Raw genomic sequence first — 18,315 nt, forward strand, 5'->3', positions numbered from 1 at the left:
CACGATGCCTCGCCTTTTCTCTCCTTTCCTTCTGCTGATGAATGAATGATTTGTTTTGTCCTGCAGGATGCAGCGGTCAGGTGACTGTGACTCAGCCTTCAGTAGTGACATCTACTCCAGGATCATCTGTCACTCTCACCTGCAAGACTAGTCAGCCTGTTTACGGTGGTGATCGGTTGTCCTGGTATCAACAGAAATCTGGACAGCCTCCAAAGCTCCTGATATATTACGTTAGCACACGTCAATCAGGAACACCATCTCGGTTTAGTGGCAGTGGAAGCAGCTCTGACTTCACTTTGACCATCAGTGGAGTTCAGGCTGAAGATGCAGCAGTTTATTACTGTCAGAGTCTCCACTATATAAACAGTGCTTGGGTGTTCACACAGTGATTTGTCGTCGTACAAAAACCTCCTTCAGTGTGACTGAAGTGAGAACGGCCTGCTTGCAGGTGCAGAGGGTTGTTGAAGAGACGGTGATGAGAATAACTGGTCCAGTGAACACAACACCAAGCAGAGTCACCAAGCAGAACCACAATGACTCTAAATAAAACTGAAACAGACTCACAGACGCTCTTCCACATGCAGTTTTAAACTCATATTCTTATCAGTTCATTCAGTCTCTTTGAGAGTGAGCTGGGGAGGTTCAATTCTTCTCAGACTTTTACAATAAGTTATTAGATATGATTTAAAAATCCAATTAATTTCATCCTCAAAATATAATATTTTCTCTTCAAATAAACATACGACCATTAGCTTTCATTTTCTGCAGGGAGTAGTACTAGTAGTTATAAAACCACTACATTCCATAGTCCTATTTGTAACCAACCTCATCTTTGTAAGTAACAGTTGCTCTAGTTTTGGGAGGAGCTAAGTGACACATTGACCACACATGGAAGCACCAGACAAGATAAGTGATAGGCAATAACCTTTACTCAAACATATGAAATGTATTGAAAACTGAAAATAAAATAGTTCCCCTTTTCAACCAGTTATCACAGAGGAATTAAACAATACCACAGTATTTGGCACGACAATTTTAATATTAATAATTTTACAGCGCTTTCACGGTTTAACACACAACAACAATCCCATGAAACACACAGCTCACTTAGAATACAATAAAGTGTCCCGCTGTTGTGTCCTTTAATGTTCGTGGTCCTTTTTAAGTTCAGCTTTTCGGTGCTGTCTTCAATCCAGAATGCAGTATAAATGTCTTCAATCCAGAATGCAGTATAAATGTCTTCAATCCAGAATGCAGTGTAAGTGTCTTCAATCCAGAATGCAGTGTAAGTGTCTTCAATCCAGAATGCAGTGTAAGTGTCTTCAATCCAGAATGCAGTCTAAGTGTCTTCAATCCAGAATGCAGGGTCCTTTAATAAGTCAGTTAGTCAACAAAAAGAAAATAGTCAAGTGTAGTCATTCAGAAGTCCTACCACACCGGTGAACTCCAAGTGTGAGAGAAAGGATAGGTGATCCTTCCTGCAGGATAAACCCTGTATCAGCTCTAATTCTCCTTCGTCAAGGAGAATTCAGAATTCAAATCCAAATCAAGTCATCCCAGGAAAAAACCTAGCCTGTGTAAAACAAGGCTATTACTTCTTATGTCATGAATTCAATCTATGGCCATAATGAATATCATAACAAACTCTCAAAATACTATTGTAATTCAGTAGTATTCAACTCTTGAATGCTTAGCTTTTTAACCATGAATTATGATTAATATTAAGTCCTGAACTAGTCTAAATGACATCAAATCATATACATCACATTCACATTCAGGCATATTTCAAGTACACATCAATGTTCTCCTTAACAGGCTACATATTAATATTAAACACCAGCAGCGGCCAATGACGCAGCTGCGCTGCACATGTACAGCATATAACACACATGTACAGAAATATCCATCACACCTTGTTATAACTACAGCATGAACATTACTTTAATATAGTAGCAAAGCAACACATACTCTCCATGACAGCACACGTGGAAAAACACACCAGCTAATAGTTAGCTCCTGATTTCATGTCCCACGTTGCCTTCAGTCTGTTGAGAGCAGAGAAATCATTTCCATAGAGAGGAGGCTTTGCATCGTCAGCTGATCCTCCAGTGAACTGAGAAGCTTTATAGTCCTGTGAGTTCAACACTGCAGGACTCAGATCTGTCAGTCAACACAGCAGAGACCACAACCACCATGACTCTCATCACCATCCTCATCTGGACGCTGGCCTGCTGCTGGTTTACAGGTTCGTTGGCTCGGCAACATCTCAAACACGACGCCTCGCCTTTTCTCTCCTTTCCTTCTGCTGATGAATGAATGATTTGTTTTGTCCTGCAGGATGCAGCGGTCAGGTGACTGTGACTCAGCCTCCAGTAGTGACATCTACTCCAGGATCCACTGTCGCTCTCACCTGTAAGACTAGTCAGCCTGTTTACAGTGGTAGTTATGAGTATTTGTCCTGGTATCAACAGAAATCTGGACAGCCTCCAAAGCTCCTGATATATCGCGCTAGCACACGTCAATCAGGAACACCATCTCGGTTTAGTGGCAGTGGAAGCAGCTCTGACTTCACTTTGACCATCAGTGGAGTTCAGGCTGAAGATGCAGCAGTTTATTACTGTCAGAGTTTCCATGTCATAAACGGTGGCAATGTGTTCACACAGTGATTTGTCGTCGTACAAAAACCTCCCTCAGTCAGACTGCAGAGAAGCTGAGCTGTTCCAGCAGGAACCTTCTGCAGCTGCTGAGGAGACACAGACCAGTGAACACAGAGCTGACACAAACCTCACCAAGCACACACATTACTGGGATCTCTGCCTCTCACTTCAAAGTATTATTTTTTAACATTTTCAGATATCTCTCCAGTTTCATTATCAGCCCAACCTTGGTTCAGAGTGATCGGGCCTCCAGCTGCAACCGTGTTGTTTCTGCTCCAATTCAGGGAAATCGTTTTTTAATTTATGTGAAAAAAAGGTCAAACCATTGTTTAGACAAACTACTGTCTGTTCTTGTGTCTTGGTGCTAAAAGCAGTGTGACCTGGAACATTTTATACTTTTAAAGAAGTGTTTACCTTTTTAGTATTTGTTATCCCTTAAAATGCATCAACTTTTAATTAAATGCAAACCGACCGTTAAAATGCAGGAGACAGGTTTCCTCCATCATGTGTAATATGCAGGTGAAGGTCACATGATCAGCTCCTGAAGAGAGTGTAACGTTAAACAAAAGCAGACAGGAAGGCCTGTCTTGAATGATCCTGATAAACTGAACCAGGACTTAACTGTGGGTATTTTGCTGTATGCAGATGATACTGCGCTGCTGGCTGAATCAGAAGATGATTTACAGATTATGTTACATTTATTAAAGACCTGGTGTTACAGATGGAGGCTGTCAATAAATCAGAGTCAAACACAGATAATTCATTTTCGGAAAAAAAGGGTTCCAAGAAGTGGGAACATTTTCACTTTCTGGAACATGACATTGGAATATGAATCTGAGTACAAATATTTGGGATTCCCTCTTGATGAATTTATGACTTACGAAAATGGAATTAAACTCTTGGCTGGTTCAGCTAGCAGAGCTTTGGGGTCTGTTGTTAACAAGTTACAAATATGTAAAGACCTGGGATATTCCACTTACTCTCAACTGTATGATGCATGTGTTTCTCCTATTATGAATTATGCTGCAGGGACATGGGGATTTAAAGAAAGGTAAATTTCAGATGCAGTACAAAACAGAGCTATACGTTGTTTTCTGGGCATTCATAAAGTTGCTGCTCAGGGTGACATGGGTTGGATTCCTGGATCAATAAGGAGGAAATGTGAAATGATTAGACTGTGGAATCGTTTCATTAATATGTCAGATAATAGGATCAGTAAGAAGGTTTTCCTTTGGAGTGAAGTTCAGAATGGTCCATGGGCTGCAGAGCTTCATGCTGTCTTCAGAGAAGCTGAACTACAGTATATCTATAGAAATCATTTATCATGCAGTGGAAACACAATTAGAGAAAAGTTACTCTTTGGATTTGAAAAAAAGTGGTTAAATGACATCTTGTTAAAACCGAAATATCGAACATATATTCAAATCAAACATAACTATGCTACTGAATTTAATGTAAAGCAAACTTAGGGAGAAATCAAAGATCCTTGTGTGCTCAGTTAAGAACAGGAATCCTTCCTCTGGCCCTTGAAGTCGGCAGATTTAAAAACATCCCAGAGGAACACAGACTTTGTGAACTTTGTGACTTAGGAGAGGTAGAAAATGAATCTCATTTGATTTTATATTGTCCTTTTTATGATGAGCTGAGAATACCTTTTTTCAACCAAATGTTTATTCAGTATCCTGAAATGTTTTGGAGCACTGATGATGACAGGATTGAAGGGTTGTTTAATTTCAATGTTTTTAAGTTAGCCTCTTTTGTTGCAAAAGCCTGGAAGAAACGTCAGGATGGTTTATTTTCTTAGTATTAGTGTTGTTAAGCATCTACTTTTGGTTTCTGGTCTTTTTGTTGTCTAATATTGGTGTCTTGTAAGCCCTTGTGGGCTGGGCATATTGATTATGCATGACACAATAATAAATGTAATCAATCAATTAAAAATCAGTCTGTATCATGAAGACAATTCATCAAACGTCTCAGAGGAGGAAATCAGTCCCAACTGGACAAAACTTCTTGCTTCTTTTAGGATGAAGAGTCAAACATTTTTTAAATAAACTTTCCTAACAGGAAGTGACTCAAATCTCAGCTGAAATGTGTCAGAGCTGCAAATAATTGAACCTGTTTCACACGGATGTTTGTGGAACGCTTGATGATGTTAAACTTATTCAAATTTCTATTGGAGAATAAAAGCAGAATAATATTTTTGATTTGATTCATTTAATACAATTAAAATACACAACAGAAACAGAGGAGACAAAACAAGGAGAGGCATGAAACCCATAGGATGTTATAATAACATCATCTATTATAAAATCAGTAACAAAATAGAGCAGAGACATATAAAGCAGAATATGACTTCATCATCCATACACACAGCTTTGGATGAAGCCCTGAATTTGTTTGAAGAATTAAAGCCTCTAAAGGGATCGTTAACCCTTCACACATGATTGATCCCCTAAATCCATCAGTGTCACATCTGGAGCATCTCCATTAACAGCCAGCAGAGGGCAGCATGCAACTATTTATCAGTACAAAGGCCTTTGGGAAAGTTGACAAAGACAGAACAGCAGAGAGGTGAGAAACAGAGAGTCAGCAGTTTCTTCATGTTCTGAATCAGTCCACAGGGAGATGTAGCCTCTACTTCCTCCACCTCCTCTCTCCCTTTCACTTCCACAACCACAGCTGGGCCCAAACGGGTTTTGCATGATTTGAATGCATCGCTGCTCCTCGCAGTTTTAAGTTCTCGTGTCACCGTGAGTCTGAACTGTTTTCTCGTACTCACACTGAAAACTGCTTCAGGATGATGTTGCCAATAACTCTGATTGTCATGCTGGGTTTTCTGAGTCAGGGTGAGAGGTTTTGAAGACATATGTGATCATTTTTACAGCTGATGTCTTCTCATGTTTGTGTCCAATTTTCTTTATGTCTTAATCTGTGTATGATTGTTATAATTTAGACTGCTGCTGCATGTTGTTGGCTATTCCATTTCATTCTCAAAATCTCATTTCATTTCTCATTTCAGAGACTTCTGCCCAAAGATTTCTGACTCAGGCCGACAAATCCAAGTCTGTTAGTGTTGGAGGGACTGTGGAACTCACCGCCACGGGGAGCTCAGATATTGCTGCTGATCTCAGTTGGTACCTTCAGAAACCTGGACAGGCTCCCAAACTTCTTATATATAGAGTATCAAACAGCTTCTCTGGAACGCCGTCTCGATTCAGTGGCAGTAGATCTGGTTCTCGCTATACTTTAACCATCAGTGGAGTTCAGGCTGAAGATGCTGGAGATTACTACTGTCTGGGTGAGCATAGTAGAGGTGTGTTCACACAGTGATTTGTCGCCGTACAAAAACCTCCTTCAGTGTGACTGAAGTGAGAACGGCCTGCTGCAGGTGCAGAGGGTTGTTGAAGAGACGGTGATGAGAATAACTGGTCCAGTGAACACAACACCAAGCAGAGTCACCAAGCAGAACCACAATGACTCTAAATAAAACTGAAACAGACTCACAGACGCTCTTCCACATGCAGTTTTAAACTCATATTCTTATCAGTTCATTCAGTCTCTTTGAGAGTGAGCTGGGGAGGTTAAAATCTTGTTGCACTATAGCAGCTGATAAAGTCCTCAACAGTGTCTCTACTGATAGCTGCACAAAACGATGGAATATAACAACAGTACACAGAAAAAAAGAAAATTTGTAGCTAAATGATTTAAATCTCTAAATGTAGTTCATATTAAATATCTTAAACTAATAAGAAAGCTTGTGTACTATCAGGTGTAATATCAGATATGATGCTGAGATGATCAACAAGACATTTTTCTTAATGAACATGACCTAAAAGAAACAAAGAGACACTGACTTCTTATAATCCACAGTTTTATTTTAGGATGGTATAACCTTTTTGATGTATGAATAATTTAAAATGTTTATTTCTTAAAGTAATGAACATAAAGAAGATTATGGAAAATATCAGTTTAAAATAATTCAGCATTCACTTTAAAAGCCTGAATAGAAAGCTGTGAAATTAGAATGATGTAACCTGGAATGTTATTGTGTACAATTTAAGTTTAAAATAAAATTAAATAATCATTAGCCTACCAAGCTAGCTAAGCTAGCTAGCTTGATCTCCTGGCATGTGTACTTACGGCTTCTTCGTTCCCTCCTTGTTGTTGTTGGTGGAAATTCTCAAGTTGAAATCGACGCGCAAATCGCAACGGACGACGACGACGAACGCAAGTTTTGAAGGTTTTTAGTTGTTGAAATGAAATCACACACACTCTTCACACACTCCCGTGTGACATACCTCAGGCGGGATTCGAACCCGCTTCCCTGCGACGGCGGTCTGCGTTCTTAACCGCTGGACCACCTCTGGCACGGCTCCAAGAAGCAGAGACAGAAGATGAGAGTGAAGCTGCAGAGGCACGACGTTGACAGCCTGAGACCTGGTCTGGTGTTCTTTAGGGCGGTCCTACAGGTTCCTCAGGTGGTTCTACTGTTCTTTCAGGAGGTTTCAGTGCAGGTCGTTCTGGAGGTTCCAGGATGCTTCAAGATGTTCTAGTGGTCATGGAGGAGCATCTCTTTTAACATACTGGAACCTGTTGTACTTCTTCTCTGTGTGACAGTTTACCTCTCAGACCATCAGGTGGCTCAGCTGTTAGAAACACAGCTTCATCGTCTGCATATCGGTGGTCCAAACTCCACTGTTTGTTCTTTCTCTATGATTTAGAGTAACTTTTTGAACATGAAGTTGTTTTGATGTTATGCTGCTTGTCTGGTGTTTGGCCTTGAGGTCAGGAATCAGGGTTTGCACTCTGGGGTTGTGGGTTCAAATCTTGGTTTAATTGAAGATTCTGTTAATGTTTAATTTTTGTTTTTTTAAATATGTGAAAATATATATTCCTCTCATGTTTTTATGGTGTAAATCTGTGATGAACGCGAAAATGCTTTGAAGCACAATATCTGGTGAGTTAATTACAAAGGATTCCCACACCGGGACTCAGAACCCAGACCACCTGGGTCTAAACCAGAAGTCCTTACCATCAGACGATCTAGGACACATGTTATCCACGTCTGCTTTTACCTGTAAATCATGAGACAAGCAGCTCAATGTAGCTCCACAACAAAACGATGGTAAAGTCAAAGGAGAGACAGAGACAGAAAGTCTAAGTCCCCTCTGAAGTTTTCTCTCTCAGCATCGATTGTCACGCTCCGGGTTTGTTTAGAGGTCAACTTGTCTTTGTCAACATTTTTCTAGGTTTTCATTTTCGTTTCCCTAACTCTTGGCTTCTCTCGTGTCCTGTCAAGTGTCCACCTGTGTGATTGCTTGTCCCGCCCTCATGTGTCTCACCTGTGTCCAGGTGTCCCCCCCCCCCTCGTCTACTTCAGCTGTGTGTTTCTCCGTCCTCCTGAGCCAGATGGTCTTTGGCCTCGTGGGAGAGATGCAGCTTTCCTTCCTCTCGGACGTTTGTGCGGTTATCTCCACCGACTGCCTTCCTGTGTACCGAACCTGAACTGGTTTATTGAACACTGAGCCTCGGCACTGCAACCTTGTCTGTCTGCATGTGTGGGTCCTGTCTTCTCTGTCTGATGGATGGAGGTGAAGTTTCTGCAGAATCCTCCCTCAGTTTCACATCTCTGTATTATTGTATTGTAATGTAGAAATATGAATTTTTATAAGAAGAATCCAAAGCTTTAATTTTCTGCAGGGAGTAGAACCAGTTGATATGAAACCATTTCATTCTTTACTTCTTTTAATAAATTAAAACACCAAACACTTCATCATGTAATTCATCAGTGAAAGCTTTATTATTATTATAAAAAGACAGTTATTAAACGTACACATCTACTTGCTGAGCTACACACATTACTCTCTAGCTACTTTACAGCAGTCACACAAGGCTTTATAGTTTCCTCTACAAACGTTGTCCTCAGATTGTTCAGAGCAGCAGGTGTGTTCCTCCTGCTCCCCCCATGCAGAGCTCCTGTCCTGGCCTCCATCCAGACCCTCTAGGCCTTACACTGGCTCCTGTGGAGGGACTGCATCTGGTTGTGGTTGTGATGGAGGACCTTGCAGGAGTACAGCTCTCCTGCCATCCAGCGCTCCTGGCTCAGGCTCAGGGTGCTGCTGCTGCTGTAGAGTCCGCTCTTCTCCTCCTCTGAGCTGCTCAGGACCCCCTCCGTCACCTCGGTGCCGTCCACCTCCCAGCTCACCACGGCTCCCTGAGGAGAGTAGCCGGTCAGCAGGCAGGCCAGCGTGGCCGAGCCCCCAGAGAGCTGCTCAGAGGAGGGGGGAAGCAGGGAGACTGAGGGCCGGATCATGGAGCCAGCTGGAGGGGAGAGCAGAGACACACGAGGAGCAGATTAACTTCCACTGTAGGAAAGACAGCTGAACATGACAGAGGTGACGTTACTGAGGGTTAGCTGTGTGCATGATGCTGTGGTCACACAGAGACATGGGATGGAGGGAGGATTTAACAAATACAACGCTGACTGGAGTTCTGTCATTTACAGGAACCAATCTTCTCCTGCGGCTCTCCTCATTAAATCATTATAGAATCATATACAATGTGACTGAGGAGTCATTGGAATAGAAAAGTTTCATTAATCATCTGTAAACTGTAAGCAGTGAAAGACTTTGACATCTGTCTGTTTCACTTCCTTTTCATCACTTTGAACTAACGAACCGTGAACACAAACTGCAGCGACACTGAATGTACAATAAACCCTCTTATTAGTTTGATCAACATTAGATTTTATAACGTACAGCAAACACACTAACAGATGTTTCAATGTTACAAAATAAAATACTGCATCTACTTCACCAAAACATAATCTATAATAGGAAAATAATATGCAGTGTTTTCCTAAACTCCAATATCAGCCTAGATTAATGAATGATAAATATCCAAAAAATATAAATGATCCAAAATAATGATTTGGTTCATCACATTTACTTTAAACAAAGCGATTATAATATTGAACGTTGTAGAAATCATAAATCTGTGATACTTACAGTTAACGATGAGTTTGGTTCCTCCACCAAAAGTCCACCACAGTGATACAACCTCGTTAAGTGGCCGTACAAAAACCTCCTGCACTGTGAACAAGCATCTGTCCACTGAAAACAGAGTTATTTTATAGTAAGAATGCATAATTAATCATTTATTTTAATAAAGTAATGATTTATCTCCTATTCCTTCAACATCTACATGTTTTTTAATATTTGTTTTGTATATTTTTAAATTTGAGAGACAAATCTATCCACTGAAAACACTTTTTCTATTAATATAGAAATAATTATATTTAATTGAATTTACAAAATCTTTCAAATTATATGGATTTTAACTTATTGTACTTTACTTAGAATAAAAGATTGATTATATGATTTTTTTTTACTTTTCTACTCCAGAGAGAAATGATGACAGCCTCCTCATAAGTCATATTCTCAGTCTTATTTAAGTTCATACATGGTTAAATGAACATGATGCTTATAGATAATGATTTACAAAGTCATATGATGAAAAGGTGAAATATCTGATAGATTTCATTAAATCCTTTCAGTAAATGAACAGCAGACAAACGTTTCATACCAACCACAGTGAACACAAACGTATCCTTAAATCCTCAACTGCACTTTTAATGTGAGTGTTTTCCTCTGTTCCATTAAGATCCTCCATGTTGTTCATCCGAGCCGTATTCCTCCTGATTTCGTGTCCCACGTTGCCTTCAGTCTGTTGAGAGCAGAGAAATCATTTCCATAGAGAGGAGGCTTTGCATCGTCAGCTGATCCTCCAGTGAACTGAGAAGCTTTATAGTCCTGTGAGTTCAACACTGCAGGACTCAGATCTGTCAGTCAACACAGCAGAGACCACAACCACCATGACTCTCATCACCATCCTCATCTGGACGCTGGCCTGCTGCTGTTTTACAGGTTCGTTGGCTCGGCAACATCTCAAACACGACGCCTCGCCTTTTCTCTCCTTTCCTTCTGCTGATGAATGAATGATTTGTTTTGTCCTGCAGGATGCAGCGGTCAGGTGACTGTGACTCAGCCTCCAGTAGTGACATCTACTCCAGGATCCACTGTCGCTCTCACCTGTAAGACTAGTCGACCTGTTCACGGCAATAATTATTTGCACTGGTATCAACAGAAATCTGGACAGCCTCCAAAGCTCCTGATATATTTAGCCAGCACACGTCAATCAGGAACACCATCTCGGTTTAGTGGCAGTGGAAGCAGCTCTGACTTCACTTTGACCATCAGTGGAGTTCAGGCTGAAGATGCAGCAGTTTATTACTGTCAGAGTTTCCATGTCATAAGCGGTGCTTGGGTGTTCACACAGTGATTTGTCGTCGTACAAAAACCTCCCTCAGTCAGACTGCAGAGAAGCTGAGCTGTTCCAGCAGGAACCTTCTGCAGCTGCTGAGGAGACACAGACCAGTGAACACAGAGCTGACACAAACCTCACCAAGCACACACTACATATTCACCCTAATAGACACATGACACATTTCAGACCTATCTTCCAATTCAGAAATAGAAAATTGAAATCAAGATGCATTTTTCACATTAGCAGAACTGTTTCATAATTCATTCCACTATCTCCTACTCAGTCCCTTCACTTTGATTAGAAGATGTTCATTTTCCACATGGAAGTCTCAGTAAAAGACATAAAACTACTTTCAGAATATAAACAAAGCACATTTACTCAAGTGCTGTGTTTAAGTACATGTTTGTGTGTCCGGGTTTAAAAAGGTCACAAAGGAACAGACAAACATCGGAAACTTTGCGTCACTTTTGCAGCTTTCGTTGATGTTGCTGCGAACTGAACCAGGATCAGCATCTTTCAAAAAGACACTCGGAGCAGAGCCTGAATTCACCAAAACGCCTCAGAGGAGGAAATTAATCTGAACTGAACAAAAGTTCTCTGAGCGACACGTTTGGTTTCTTCTTTTAGGACAAATAGCAAAAGCATGTCATCAACTTTATCAACTTAAGATTCAACCTGTTTCACACTGATGTTTTTGGAACGCTTGATGACAACTTGATGAAATTGCTTTTTCACAAAAAGCAGAGTGATATTATTTATTTATCCATAAACACAACTTTGACACTGATTGAAGAATGACAGTCCCTTTAAGGGATTATTACCCATTTAAAAAAACCTTAACCAATGCAGATAATCCTTTAACCTTCAGAGGAAAGCAAGGACATGCTCAAAATACAAGCCACAAGAAACTAAAGGATTTGAGGGCTTAAACAAATCTTGAATGGATAAGAGAACCAAGTGTGCAGTTTTCTAGCATTCCCCCCGAGACCTCTATAGTATCACAGCTGAAGCATCCAGATTAGACTGATGTCATGATCAGGAGAAGAGCAAAGGGCTGTACAAATTAAATGTCATGGTAGTGTAACCCACTAGTTACTATAGAGTTTGGACCAGAGACTAGGTTCGTAGAGGAGGGTTTAAAGAGGAAGTGACAGACACAATAAATAAATGGAGCCACGGCGTATATTTAAAGTAAGTTGACTGTATTGAACTGTATGAAAATAAAATAAAATCAAAATAAAATTCAATGCAATGACATCTGATTGCTCAATGTTTCACAGTCTCTCTTTAACATAAAACCAAATAAAAGTGTCCAATAGGAACCGTAACGTTCCTTTAATGTTCTTGAATGTTCTTGTTGTTGGTCAGCGCGCTTCAGTCAATTGTGTGTAAGTCAAGTCAGGGGAAAGTTCAAAGAGTCAGGTGTGTGTGTGGTGGTCCTACCACAGACACACTCAGTTAAGGTGAAGAAGGGCTGGATGTCCTCCTCGGCTCAGGTGCTGGTTCTCTGCTCCTTTGGGCAAGGAACATTTCACTGGCTCGCCATCTCCCTCAATCAGGAGAATCCAGATCCACATCAAAAGGTTTCTCAAGGGTCTCAAAAAAACCTAGCCTCTATAAAGACAGGGCTATCACTTAACACAGAATCATCAAACTTCTCTTATGGCCATATTAAATACATACTATAAATCTCAACACACTACTGGAACACAATAGTGATTAAATGAATTATCTTTTTAACTGTACACTTCTTTTCTTTTTATCTCAAGGTGAGTATTTTCACACATTCTTAATCATTCTAAATCAACATGAATTATTTTAGCTATTTAACCATGAATTATGATCATTTTAGCTTCTTTACCATGAATTATGATAATTTTAACTCAGTTTTCCACATGAAATATTGTTCATTTTAATCCTTTTTAACCATTTCACACATTTTCATTGAATTATGAACTGAAAACTAGCTAAATGCACCTTTAACACACATCACAATATCAATTCAGTGCTTCAGAGTTTCTGCCACTGTGATAAATGGACATGTTTAGCCGTATTTAATAGACACACACCCTAAACAGTGCATCTCAGAGTGAATACACACACACACAGGAAAATAAATAGCACACCTCATATTTTCATCAGATTATCAGAGCAAAATATGCAGCTTTAACTCTTAAAACACACAGTAAACAGTAGCGGCAGGTCACGTTCATGAGTAAACAAGCTTTCTGCCCTCTCACAGACTGAATCGCGATGTGGCTACTCCGGTTAGCATGGGCTAGCGCTAGTTAGCTCGAGCGACTCACCAAGCCTCTGCCGAAAACAATAACCCACAGGTCCTCGACCACCTCTCTGCTTCAGGTAGGTACACTCTCACGGGTTATTCTGTGTTGATAAGTGAGTTAACAACCGCCGTTTCCGTGACTTCTTATTGTCTTTCTCTTCCGTGTTTCTCATCTGCTCGTACCGCTGCTCTGACTCTGCACCGCGCTACTCTATACTCTCACTCACGCACTGTAACTCTCGCGAGAAGAGGGTGGGACTACTTCCTCTTTCCTATCATGCATAATACAACAAATAAGGACTATGTGTGTGCAAAATAATATTATTGACAGAATAATAAATTAAAGAGGGTGAAATAAATAACAAATATATTTAAAGGGAAATAACAATATCTGTTTTCTACTGGGTTACAGTAGTATGGAGTCAGCCAGAAGAGGGCGGCCTGTATCTATTTACCAGCAAAGGCAGAAGGAGCAGAGAGATGCAGAGTCCAACGTTTCTTCTGGATCAGTCCACAGGGAGATGTAGCCTCTACTTCCTCCACCTCCTCTCTCCCTTTCACTTCCACAACCACAGCTGGGCCCAAACGGGTTTTGCATGATTTGAATGCATCGCTGCTCCTTGCAGTTTTAAGTTCTCGTGTCACCGTGAGTCTGAACTGTTTTCTCGTACTCACACTGAAAACTGCTTCAGGATGATGTTGCCAATAACTCTGATTGTCATGCTGGGTTTTCTGAGTCAGGGTGAGAGGTTTTGAAGACATATGTGATCATTTTTGCAGCTGATGTCTTCTCATGTTTGCGTCCAATTTTCTTTATGTCTTATTCTGTGTATGATTGTTATAATTTAGACTGCTGCTGCATGTTTTGGCTATTCCATTTCATTCTCAAACTCTAATTTCATTTCTCATTTCAGAGACTTCTGCCCAAAGATTTCTGACTCAGGCCGACAAATCCAAGTCTGTTAGTGTTGGAGGGACTGTGGAACTCACCGCCACGGGGAGCTCAGATATTGGTGCTGATCTCAGTTGGTACCTTCAGAAACCTGGACAGGCTCCCAAACTTCTTATATACTCTGCATCAACTCGCTTCTCTGGAACACCGTCTCGATTCAGTGGCAGTAGATCTGGTTCTCACTACACTTTAACCATTAGTGGAGTTCAGGCTGAAGATGCTGGAGATTACTACTGTCTGGGTTACCATGGTAACTATGTGTTCACACAGTGATTTGTCGTCGTACAAAAACCGCCTTCAGTGTGACTGAAGTGAGAACGGCCTGCTGCAGGTGCAGAGGGTTGTTGAAGAGACGGTGATGAGAATAACTGGTCCAGTGAACACAACACCAAGCAGAGTCACCAAGCAGAACCACAATGACTCTAAATAAAACTGAAACAGACTCACAGACGCTCTTCCACATGCAGTTTTAAACTCATATTCTTATCAGACTAGCAAGTTTTTCAATTTATTAGTCATAATATAAAAATCCATTCATTTTCTTCTTCAAAATATAGTATTCTCTTCAAATGTCACAGCAAAATAAACATACAAATATTAGCTTTCATTTTCTGCAGGGAGTAGTACTATTAGTTGTACTCTTTAAAAATGCCATCTCCTCGTTACCGACTCTAAACCCATGTCATGCTAACGATCTTGTAAACATCTTTAATTACAAATTTCTGAATGTCATCGATGTCATTGCACCTGCTACGGTTAAAACAATTTCTGGTAAGCAAAAGGCACCCTGGAGAAAAGCTGCTGTTGTGACAGCCCAGAGAAGAGAGGCAGGAAGGCTGAACGAATCCTCTCGGAGTACTAAACTTCATATTCACCATGACATCTATAAAGAGAGCCTCCGGGCCTACAATTTAGTCTTAAAAAGTGCGAGAGAAACATTCTTCTCCAATATCATAAACAACAACACTAATAAGGGGAAAACCCTATTTGCAACTGTTGACAGACTGAACAACCCCCCAACACAAATACCAGCTAAACTCCATTCCACGCAGAAATGCAATGAGTTTGCATTCTTTTATACTAATAAAATTGAAGGCATCAGACGCGCCATCAATATCTCAAACAAAAAAGTTGGATCACCACCCTGTTCAGGCAAAAGTAACACAGCAATGATGGCAAGCTTTAATGCTATAGACCAGGGGTACTCAAATACAAATCCTCAAGGGCCACAAATATGTTTTTCAATGACTCAAAGGTCCATTTATTGAGGTCGGTCAGGCCACATGTGATATACTGTATTTAGTGCATTTCTTTTTGTTGTTCTTACCTCTGAATTTTGAGGATATGTTTCTTCAAAATTTGTATGCTTTGTCTCATAATGCCGTTTCAAATTGGAAATCTTCATCACAGTCTCCTGGCATATTAAGCACATGGGTCTTGTGCAGGTTGGAGGAAGAATTAATGCAAACTTTTCAGTCCATTCTTCTTTAAATTGGCGATTTTTACTGTCCACCTTTCTTTAGGCAGAGAACTTGGAACACGCCACTTTCATGTAATCTTTTTTCCCGAATATGCTATCTATCTATGCCCCTACTGGCAAAGTGGCTACATGAGAACCGCTTCAAAAACGAAAGTGAAACTTAAAAATGCGCTCGCAGCGCGACCCAATAACAGGCTGTCTGTGTATCGTTGGCATGGAGACAAGTCCCGATACACGTGTTGACCCAACCAAAACACATACTGAAAAAATAATAGTTCCGGGGCCACAAATAGGTGGCCGGCGGGCCGGATGCGGCCCGGGGGCCGCCTATTGAGTACCGCTGCAGTATAGACTCTAAAACTCTAGTGGAAACGGTGACAAATCTAAAATCATCCACCTGCTGCCTTGATGCTTTACCTACCAACTTTTTTAAGAATGTTTTTGACTGCCTATCTATAGACGTATTGCAAATAATTAATAACTCTATTCAATCAGGCAATTTCCCAAAGGCCTTCAAAACTGCAGTCATTAAACCTCTTCCAAAAAAGCGGAGCCTAGATGCCTCTATTATCAACAACTACAGACCAATTTCAAATCTACCATTCATAAGTAAAATAATTGAGAAAGTTGTCCTCCAACAACTAAATCACTTCCTGGCTTCAACTGGCTGCCACAACAACTTCCAGTCAGGATTTCAACCTTTTCATAGCACCGAGACGGCCCTTATTAAAGTTGTAAATGACATCCGTCTTAACACAGACTCTGGCAAAACTTCAATATTAATGCTATTAGACCTCAGTGCTGCATTTGACACTGTCGACCACTCAATACTTTTGGACAGGTTGGAAAACTGGGTGGGGCTCTCAGGCACAGTCTTCAGCTGGTTCAAGTTATATCTACAAGATAGGAACTATTTTGTTTCCATTGGCGACTTTGTATCAGAACCTACCAATGTAACGTGTGGAGTCCCCCAAGGTTCAATCTTGGGGCCGACTTTATTCAACATCTACATGCTCCCACTAGGACAAATCATGCAAAATAATAACATTGACCACCATTGCTTTGCCGATGACACCCAAATCTATGTAGCACTATCACCAAACGACTATCGCCCCATAGATCTTCTGTGCCAGTGCATTGAGCAAGTCAAAGACTGGATGTGCCAAAACTTCCCTCAACTAAATGAGGACAAAACTGAGATAATTGTTTTTGGTGCTAAAAAAGAAAGGTTTAAAGTAATTCAACACCTTCACTCTCTGTCCCTGAAAACCTCAAACAAAGCCAGAAATCTTGGGGTTATTATGGATACTGATTTACATTTCGACAGTCACATTAAATCAGTAAGAAAATCAGCCTACCATCACCTCAAAAATGTAGCAAGACTTAGAGGGCTCATGTCAGCTCAAGACTTAGACAAACTTGTACATGCCTTTATTACTAGTAGGCTAGACTACTGTAATGGTCTCCTTGCAGGTCTTCTGGAAAAAACTGTCAGGCAGCTACAGCTTGTTCAGAACGCTGCTGCTAGAGTTCTTACAAAGACCAAAAAATGTGAGCACATTACACCAATTCTTAAATCCTTACATTGGCTCCCTGTATGTCAGAGGATTGATTTCAAAGTCCTCCTGCTCACATATAAATCACTACATGGTCTAGGGCCGAAGTATATCACTGATGCTCCCACTACATAAGACTTCTAGACCACTAAGATCTTCTGAGACCAATCTGTTAGTGATTCCCAGAGTAAACAACAATCACAGGAGAGCATCATTTAGTCACTATGCAACAAATGGCTGGAATAAACTTCCTGAAGATGTAAGACTTGCCCCAACTCTGACCACTTTTAAAACTAGACTGAAAACATTAATGTTCACCATAGCTTTCTGCTAAATCTTTTAATGTCTGCACTGTTTTTAATTATTGCAAATATGTTTTTATTCTCCTTGTCTTTCTGTAATGTATTTTAATTTTGCCTTTATTTTCTTTTAATTCTTTTTTTTCTTCACTTCATTGTATGACATGTCATGATGTGAAGCACTTTGAGTCTGCCTTGTGGATGAAATGTGCTATACAAATAAAGTTGCCTTGCCTTGCCTAAAAATAACACAGAGACACTGACTTCTTATAATCCACAGTTTTATTTTAGGATGGTATAACCTTTTTGAATGTATCAATAATTTAAAAAGTTTATTTCGTCAAGTAATGAACATAAAGAAGATTATAGAAAATCAGCTTTCCTTCCTCTCGGACGTTTGTGCCGTTATCTTCACCGACTGCCTTCCTGTGTACCGAACCTGAACTGGTTTATTGAACACTGAGCCTCGGCACTGCAACCTTGTCTGTCTGCATGTGTGGGTCCTGTCTTCTCTGTCTGATGGATGGAGGTGAAGTTTCTGCAGAATCCTCCCTCAGTTTCACATCTCTGTATTATTGTAGTGTAATGTAGAAATATGAATTTTTATAAGATGAATCCAAAGCTTTAATTTTCTGCAGGGAGTAGAACCAGTTGATATGAAACCATTTAATTCTCTAGTCCTATTCATAAAATAAAACACCAAACACTTCATCATGTTATTCATCAGTGAAAGCTTTATTATCATAAAAAGACAGTTATTAA

The 18,315-nt window shown here is 40.3% G+C and overlaps 1 pseudogene across 4 annotated transcripts; it reads right to left on the reverse strand.

Moving 5' to 3' along the window:
• Window positions 1-8,486: 8,486 nt before the first annotated feature.
• Window positions 8,487-10,678, reverse strand: LOC311015894 (Ig kappa chain C region, B allele pseudogene; annotated as a pseudogene). 4 transcript variants are annotated; one of them, XR_014599484.1, is made up of 3 exons: window positions 10,246-10,678; window positions 9,665-9,769; window positions 8,487-8,978 (listed from the first exon to the last, which is right to left on the reverse strand). The product of XR_014599484.1 is annotated as an Ig kappa chain C region, B allele pseudogene (transcript). The 4 variants fall into 4 exon arrangements; XR_014599486.1 differs by having other exon boundaries at window positions 10,242-10,678; XR_014599483.1 differs by lacking the exon at window positions 9,665-9,769.
• Between the last annotated feature and the right edge of the window lie 7,637 nt (window positions 10,679-18,315).

Source organism: Eutrigla gurnardus, assembly GCF_963514095.1.
Source record: "Eutrigla gurnardus genome assembly, chromosome: 7".
NCBI lineage: Eukaryota > Metazoa > Chordata > Actinopteri > Perciformes > Triglidae > Eutrigla > Eutrigla gurnardus.